Raw genomic sequence first — 9,664 nt, 5'->3', positions numbered from 1 at the left:
TTGGTGAGTTGTTCTTCCTCAACTCTTATTGGGGTTTGAGAAGGTGAGCCACTTTCATCAGGGGATTCTTCCTCCCTTATTATTCTCCTTCTTTTGGGGGAAGGTTCAGGGGGTCTTTCTTCTAGGACAGTGCTGGAAGATCCAACAATCTGTTTTTCTTTATGCACAACGGGCACCTGCTGTCGGACAATAGTATATCCTGTTTTCTTCCGTACCACCAGTGGACCTACTCCAATGTTGGGAGTGAAACCCAATTTTCTCATAATTTCTCTGGCTTTATTTGGAAAAGAATTAATAAAATGATGTTTCTTCTCATTCATTACCTCCATTATCTCAGAGAAATTACTCATGAGCTTATGTACTTTATCTGCATTGTTTGCAGCATTACTAAGAGGACTAAAATTTTTATCAAAACAATTAATGAATTCCAAAACTTTTGAATAGACTCTCCATTTTTCTTTCTTTATTTCTTGCTCATGGAGACAATATTCATTTCTTATTACATCTTTTGGAAAATAGAATTCATGCTGAACTGGACGCAGCTTGATTCTCAATCTAAGGGCAGAGTTAAAGAAACCTTCTGTATCACAAAAACGAGAGTGAGACATTGCCATTTTGTATTGATCCAAAAATTTATGGAGAAAGGCCCACCCTTCCTTAGTTATCACAAATTGGTGGGCTATAGTACAAGTAGGAAAAATTGATCCTGTCCCCCTTTTGTGCAAAAAGGCCTCCTCCACTCCTCCCAACTGCCACAAAAATTCAGTTGTCCCTACCTTCAAGGGTACCTGATAGGGTAACACATGGGGTGTTCCTTTGAAACCATAGACCCTGATGACCGTTGAGACTGAATATGGGATAATATCTCCCCAATTATGTGACACTTTTAGATTATGGGTTTTGTCCATAGGCCTGACAAGGTGCATTAATGCCTTAGGGATTCTGGGATTATCACTCAATAAGAGGCACCTTAGTTTGGAGGCAAAGTGCCTATCAAATCTAACGAAGCTAGCATTTTCTACTTCCCAGGTCATGTCTGCACTCCATAATTGGACTAGTAGTGCTTCCCCTTCTTGTTCTCTATTTAAAACCATTTCTTTACCAAAATAAGTGGCCCCTTTAAAAAGAAACATATGCATCAGTAAGGAATACTGACCCCAAACCTTTTCCACCTTGCCCTGTGCAATCCCCACCAATCCATGATGGATCTCATTTGCCAAGTAAGATGCAAAATCAAAAATTATTTCCACACCAAAAGAAGAGATTTGGGTGATCATATACATGAAGCTCACCGGAATAAAATCTTCTTCGCCCTCTCCGAAGACTCTGCACAGGGTCCTATATATCTCGACTGCCCTGGCATTAAAACATGATTTCTTGAAGGGCTCTTTAGAAGATGATGTTATGGTTGGGAGGCCTCCAATTCGGCCTATGTGGGCTTTCAGTGCACCCTGTCTAACTACATCCCTCTTGGATATATATTCTTTTTCTAAATCTATCAGATTAATGGGCACATGATACATGGTGAGGGGTCCCAGATTGAATACCTTCCTAATCTCCTCGGGACTGATGGTAACTAAAGCCTCACCATCTATTCTCCTCACTACCTTAGTGGCTTGGTCATAGTTTTTTGCTATGGCTTCAAGCAGGTCAAAATCCATAAACACGCTGGGAACAACAAGCTTCCCAAGATCAAAATTCCAAATGTTGGCATGAGGGGCATATAACTTTCTCTCTGCAAACCATTTCTTGAATAAACTCAAACCAGTCTGAGCAGTTTGAGCATCCCGGACCCAATTACCCTTATCATACAATCCATCAGCTACCCTAAGCCGAGGATTGAGTGAGGTTAACCTCTTAACTTGCACCGTTTCTACAGTGGACTCAGGAAGTAACTCAAGCAAATCATCATGCACATTTCTATCCAGGTAGTTTACTGCTCCTGTAAATCCCTTCTTAGGAGGCATCTTGGGCTATCCTCTTTAAAACTTAAAAGCTCACAGAGATGATGGCAGTTTTACTTACTTGAATTCTGTCTCAAATCTCCTTTGAATTCCTGCAAAATTTCAGCGAACAGATAACTTGACAATTCTTATCAACCTTGGCACGCTTTTCTTTCAGTAATAGCTTCTGCACAAGAATGGCTTCAAATCTTTTCTCGCGTGAAATGAAACTGATGCAATCTCTCTGTATTATACTCTATTTTTTCTCACGGACAAAGCTTTCTTGTCTAATTAATACAGAGAGTGGCACTACATTTTTTATTTAAAACTGCACCGTTGATCTTCAAAGATCCTACGATCATGCGGTACAAAGAGAACAACCAGGAGTTATACTTGCCATGTCAGTTATATTACCCAATGAGAGCTTGCCACATACATAATTCTTTCTTTTGATGGCGCTTACCTTTAAAACCACTGACGACGGAGAACACGTGTCAGCATGTTGCTACTTCGTTATGCATAAAGAACTAGCACCTTGCCATAACGAGGCGGCGACAACCGTTGATCGGACCAAGAAATGATCGAACGATACGCTACAGGACTTCTTAAGAAAGAAGGCGGTGGGTCCATCTCGCTATGTCGTTGTAATTATCGTCCTTGCAACTCTTCATAACGAGATAGTGAGCTCCGTTGATTCACTTCAAATTGACGTTCCAGATTTCTTGTACATTTAGTCAGGTAGGCATTAATGAGAATCGGATCTCTGCATAGCTAGCACATGTCAAAATTTATCACAGTCACCTGTCATTACACGTCATCATAGATCTTGCCGATCTTTTACCATTTTACGGGGCCTCGCTAACTCGCTAACGGTGAAGCATCTCAATTTTCCGATAGCGAGGTAGCGAGCTTCGACACTTTAAAGCATTCCGTGCCGGAAAAAGCAAGGGGGTACCCAGTAATTACTTCTGTTAATTAAAACTGATTCTAACAACGGTATTTATGACTAGTCATGCCACCTGGTGTAATTATGACACAAGCAAGATGCAATGTCATCATTTTAAGATTTTTACGTGGCCTCGCTACTTCGCTAATGGTGAAGTGCCTGAATTTTCCAATAGCGAAGTGGCGAGAACTTCCAGAAACATCAACATTTCGGCTTTGATGTCAGATATTCTAGTGGGTCCTTCTCCCCCTTTTTATGGCGAATTGCTAAGTGTACCTGCACAATAAAGCAATTAAATAGCAAATCTCCGATCGCCGCACGTTCACTTCATGGTCCCACCGCTTAAAAACTCGACACTCGCTATCTCGCTATACTTAATGAGCATGCAACTTTCAATAGCGAGGTAACGCCAGTGGTAGATCTAATCGGATCTGACGGTTGGGACAAACAGGAAAAAGGTAACCCGGGAGAAAGGAAAAGGAATACGGAAGCATATTCGCTTCTTTTGAATTTTGAAAATTTTGCGCCCGACCATTTACAAATAGGGATGAATGTAAGGCTTACATGGCGAATGTTTCTTACAGATGGTTTATCCAAAACCTTATACTTCACTTAGACGTAGAACATCTGACTTTTCTATGGTTTAATTGAAAATTTTTTACTGCGGAAAAAGTCAAACCAACAGAACACATATATTGTTTTGGATAAATAAAAATTTTACTTAACAAAACTAAAAATCCATTTTCCAATTAATAATATTTGTTTGATACATTCCCCATCAAACTATCAATTCTTTATTTAATAATTTAAAATAATTAAATTATTAAATAGTTGAAAGTTATTAAAGAGTCACCTTTATGAAAATAAACCTTCAATATAAATCATTTATCAAATAATATTAACTTACATTTATTAATAGCATATTTACATATTACATATATATATATATATATATATATATATATATATATATATATATATATATATATATATATATATATATATATATATATATATATATATATATATATATATATATATATATATATATATATACATATGTAAATATGTAAATAGTTTATTATGTTTTATAAAATTGATTTAACTATTTCGATCGACACCATATATATCATATGAAATAACAATGAAAATTGATTTCATCTATATCAATATTTTAAACATTTTAACATAAACGTTTTTGGTATAACAATATTATAAAATAACCTCCCCTTTCTCTTGCTGCAATACGCAATTCTTGCGGTCGTAGGCACTGTGACAACAGTGGGTACGTAGTACCCCTATCGCCGTAGACCTACAACGACAGGCCTCTACCTTCCGTAGGCATGGGGTACAATACGTGCCCACAACATTTCATTATATACATTTTTAAACATTGTTTCATGCGATATGAATCGTGATGCGATTTATTAGATTTTTCCACTGCGATTTATCAATCGCTCATTCGGTGTATTATATATAAATATACATATATATATGTATGTATATATATATATATACATATATATATATGTATATATATATATACATATGTATATAGATATATATGTACATATGTATATAGATATATATGTACATATGTATATAGATATATATATGTACATATGTATATAGATATATATGTACATATGTATATAGATATATATGTACATATACATATGTACATATATATCTATATACATATGTACATATATATCTATATACATATGTACACATATGTATATAGATATATATGTACATATGTATATAGATATATATGTACATATGTATATGTACATATATATCTATATACATATGTACATATATATCTATATACATATGTACATATATATATATATATACATATGTACATATATATATATATATACATATGTACATATATATATATATATATATATATATATATATATATATATATATATATATATATATATATATATATATATATATATATATATATATATATATTTGAATTTTATAATAGATTCATAATAAATGTATACATATGCACACACACACACACACACACACATATATATATATGTATGCAGATCTGAATATATAACCACTTATGTTGTTTTTTTTTTTTCTCACAAAGATTATATCTACAATTTAAGAATAAAATATTTTCATTATAGAATGCATATAAACTTCTCTAATAAATTAATCTACCCATATTGAGAATGCATATAAATATGAAACTTCCTCAGAAGACATATGGAAGACACGAAGAAGACAGGGAATGCATGATGTAAAAATAGCATAAATAAAATCACAAGAGTCTACCTAGATTCTGATGCTAAATCGTTCTTCCTCAGAAAATCTGTAGAGCAAGCTCCTCCCTTCTTCAAAATTCTCGAGTCCTCCAATGCTCCGATTGCACTCCTCACGCTGTGTCTAAGCTTCTATGAATGCTTGAATATAAAGAGCTTTCAGGAAACATCTAGAATACTTCTAGAAACAATTGGAAGGTGTCACCAACTAAGCATGGGTCTTTTCCAACCTTCAAGATGAGCCATAGGGTTGTAGACACCATGTGCTTAATTGATGCACTAACCCCCGTGTTGTTGACACATGAGAAATAGAGAAGTGCATTAATTCCCATGCAAGCTTATAACTCTAGTTCACTTTTTATATAATTTCTATTTAAATATTTATAACTTTCATTTTAACTTTTATAACTTTTATTATTATTATTTATTTATTACTTTATTATTATTTTATTATTATTATTAATTTTAATTTCTAATTTTCTTTTATTTAATTCTTTTTCCTCAATTAATTAACATTTAATTAATTATAATCAAAATATCAAATAACATGATATTTTATATTAATTTTCTCAAATAATTAATTTATTAATTAAATCTATTTATTAAGACTTAATTAATAGAAAATTCACCATAGACCTCCAAGATAACATATGAAAACCCATCATAGAGAAAATCACTCAAAATCAGTCTAAAGGGTTAAAAATCATGAATCATATCATTCGACACGTTCGGTGGGTAAAATATCCAGATACTTGTCCTACCTCACTAGGACAATTGGCTTAAAGGTTTGGGATTTGGACTTGAGAATTTATCTCCCTTCTCTTATCATTGAGATAGTATAATAGGTTACGCTCATCCTAGCAATTCAGGAAAGTCGATACCCGATAGCTGCAACCTGTAGAAAAACTATGCATGTACATATAATATATATAATACTAAGCTAAACAAACAATGGCAGAAAGTGGTGCATCATGTAGATCCTGACTAAGCAGGTGACTATGACTCCCTTCCTTAACCACATCAAAAACACCATACAATAAGAAAACACACACACCATACACATGCAAGTATGGGGTAAGTATCCATGATAAAACACATAAGATAATAAACCATCCATCTAATCATCAATAATAACTGAAAATAGTATAATGATCATCATGTATGCATGAAATGTAAAGTCTAAATGATCTCATCATATAACCACTGAATCCATAACATAATGTCTGATAGTCTCAAAATAATACCACTAATCCATCAACATAATACTAGTCCATCAAAGTCTGATAATAATAACAACAATGAGTCTAGAAAAGATGTGAACGAGGGTAGGCACTACATCCACCCCACCTTGGGTTAGGCTTACTCCTGGAAGCCTACAAACAAGTAGGGATATAACTCCCTCAATCTAGCTGCATCCTCCCAAGTAGCTGAAGAATCATTAGTAGGGTCATATTGGACCCTTACCTGCTTGATGGTTCAACCCCTGAGGGTCAATTTTTGCTGCTCCAGAATACGAACCAGCTCCAAAGCCAGCTGCCCATCCTCTACCTACAATGCATTCCAATCAAGAACATGTACAATATCAAGAATATACTGCCGAAGTACTGAATCATGGAAAACATCATGAATGCGAGCTAGGCTGGGCAGTAGAGCAAGGTGATAAGAAACTGAGCCAATCCTCTCCAATATCTCGAATGGTCCCACAAAGTGAGGTGCTAGCTTAGAACCCTTTCCATACTGGATTGGACTCTTTCACGGTCGCACTCTCAAGAAAACCTTATCTCCCACAGCAAACAGCTTATCAGTCCTATGAGCATCGGCATATTTCTTCTGCCTATCCTGTTCTATAGTCAAGTGCTCACAGATATGCACTACCTATTGCTCCATATCACGAAGCATCTCAGGACCCAATAGGATGCGATCCTCAAGACTGTCCCAACTCAATGGTGTACAACAAGGATGTCCATATAATGCCTAAAATGGTGCCATACCAATAGAACTATGATACCCGTTGTTGTAAGCAAACTCCACTAGGTAGAGATAATCCTCCCAATGTGTCTGCCTATCCATCACATACATCCATAACATATCCTCCAAAACTTGATTCACCCTCTCTGTTTGACCATCAGTCTCTGGATGATATGCCAAACTAAAGTTTAACTATGCTCCAAGCTCATGCTGCAGCAATGTCCAAAATGCAAATGTGAATACAAGATCCCTGTCAAAAATGATCTTTCTAGGAATACCATGTAACCTCACAATGTCACGCATAAAGACATTAGCTATAGAAGCTACTATGTAGAAAGATCTAATCGGTGAAAAATGTGCCACATTAGTCAATTGATCAACAGTGACCATGATAGCATCATGACGTTGAACTGTCATAGGTAATCCTACAATGAAATCCATAGAGATGATATCCCACATCCAAGAAGGAATAAGATTAGGCTACAAAAGTCTAGTCGGGTGCTGATGTTCTACCTTAACTCTTTGACACTCAAGGCACCTAGCCACAAAATCAACAATATCTCGCTTCATCCCAAACCAAAAGAACAAATGTTTCAAATTAGCATGCATCTTCTTGACACCTAGATGTGCTGAGTAAGGTGTACGATGGGCTTCTGCTAATAGAAAGGTGTGAAGCTAATCCAAAAATGGCACATAAATCCTCCCCAAATGTCTCAAAAGACCATCTGACTCTCGAACGTAACCTGCAAACTTACCTTCCAGAGATCTTCCTGAATCAATCTCTCTGCACATTTCCTGATACCATGAATATGTAGGAAGTGCTTGAAGAATTTGACTCCTCAAATCCACACTAACAGTCATCGATGATACCACATGTCTCCTACGACTCAAAGCATCTACCACCACATTCTCCTTACCTTGAATGTACTTAACCTTAAAATCATACTCACATAGAAACTCCATCCATCGCCTCTGGTGAGCATTCAAATTAGGTTGAGTAAAAATGTACTGAAGACTACGATGATTGCTATGTAGCTCAAATCTATGCCCCAACAAGAAATATCTCCATCTAATCAAAGCATGAACTATTGTTGCTAACTCAAGATCATGTGCAGGATAATTTAACTCATTATCCTTGAGCTTGTGTGATTCATACACAATCACCCATCCATTCTACATCAACACTGCCCCAATCCCTTCAAGAGAAGCATTTGTACATACCATGAAATCACCTTTTGGATCAGGTACAACTAGAATCGGTGCACTGGTCAAAAGCTTCCTTGCATTTCTCGGTCCATTTGAACTTCTTTCCTTTCCTATGAAGAGAAGTGATAGGATGTGCTATCCTAGAGAAGTTCTAGACAAATCTACGATAATAACCAACTAAACCCATGAAACTACGAATCTCTAACACATTAGTCAGTGTTGCCCAATCTATTATCGCTTGAATCTTTGCAGGATCTACTGAAATACCATCACCTAAAATAACATGCCCTAAATATTGAATCTTTGATTTGAAGAATTCGCACTTAGCTGCATTAGCATAAAGCTGATTATCTCTCAAACACTATAAAACCAACTGTAGGTGTTCCTCATGCTCCTTTTGAGTCTTAGAATATATCAATATATCATCAAGAAACATGAGTACAAACCTATCTAGATAAGATCAAAACACACCATTCATCAAACTGATGGAAACCAATGGAGCATTAGTCAATCCAAAAGGTACCACTGTGAACTCATAATGCCCATAACGAGTTTGAAAAGTAGTCTTGTGAATATCTGCTTCCTTAATGTGAAGCTGGTGGTATCCTGACTTAAGATCAATCTTGGAGAATACTGTACCTCCCTTGATCTGATCGAATAAGTCATCAATCCTAGGTAAAGGATACCTATTCTTAATAGTCACCTTATTCAACTATCTGTAGTCAATACAAAGGCGCAAAGAACCATCTTTCTTTTTCATAAAGAGCACTGGAGCTCCCCAAGGTGATACACTAGGTTGAATGCTCCCTTTGGCCAGAAGTTCCTCTAACAGAAGATGTAGCTCACCCAATTCTTGAGTAGTCATGTGATAAGGAGCTTTGAGTAGTCATGTGATAAGGAGCTTAGAGATAGGCTCCGCTCCAGGAATCAGATCAATACTAAAGTCAATGTCCCTCTTCGGAGGCATGCCTGGGATCTCACTTAGAAAAACATCTACATACTCCTGCAAAATTGGGTGATCTAAAGTCTTCCTCATGTGATCTTCTCCATCAAGATCATTTACCATAACAACAAATATCTGACATCGCTTACGGAAACTTTGCTTCAATTGCATAGTAGAAATCATCTGCAAAGATATAGGCCTCAGTATCTCAACTATCTGCACATCATTCCCTTGGTCATCTTGGCACATAATAATCTTCTTCCTGCAATCTATACTAGCTCTATGAGATCCAAGCTAGTCCATGCCTAGAACCACATCATAGGAACCAAGGGGTATGACTCAAAGATCCACTATCGTATCAAAGCTT

Source organism: Cupressus sempervirens, chromosome 2, assembly GCF_028749045.1.
Source record: "Cupressus sempervirens isolate cs-2001-9-10 chromosome 2, ASM2874904v1, whole genome shotgun sequence".
Classification (NCBI taxonomy): domain Eukaryota; kingdom Viridiplantae; phylum Streptophyta; class Pinopsida; order Cupressales; family Cupressaceae; genus Cupressus; species Cupressus sempervirens.
The sequence above is the reverse complement of the archived record's forward strand: the minus strand, read 5'-3'. Positions refer to the sequence as shown.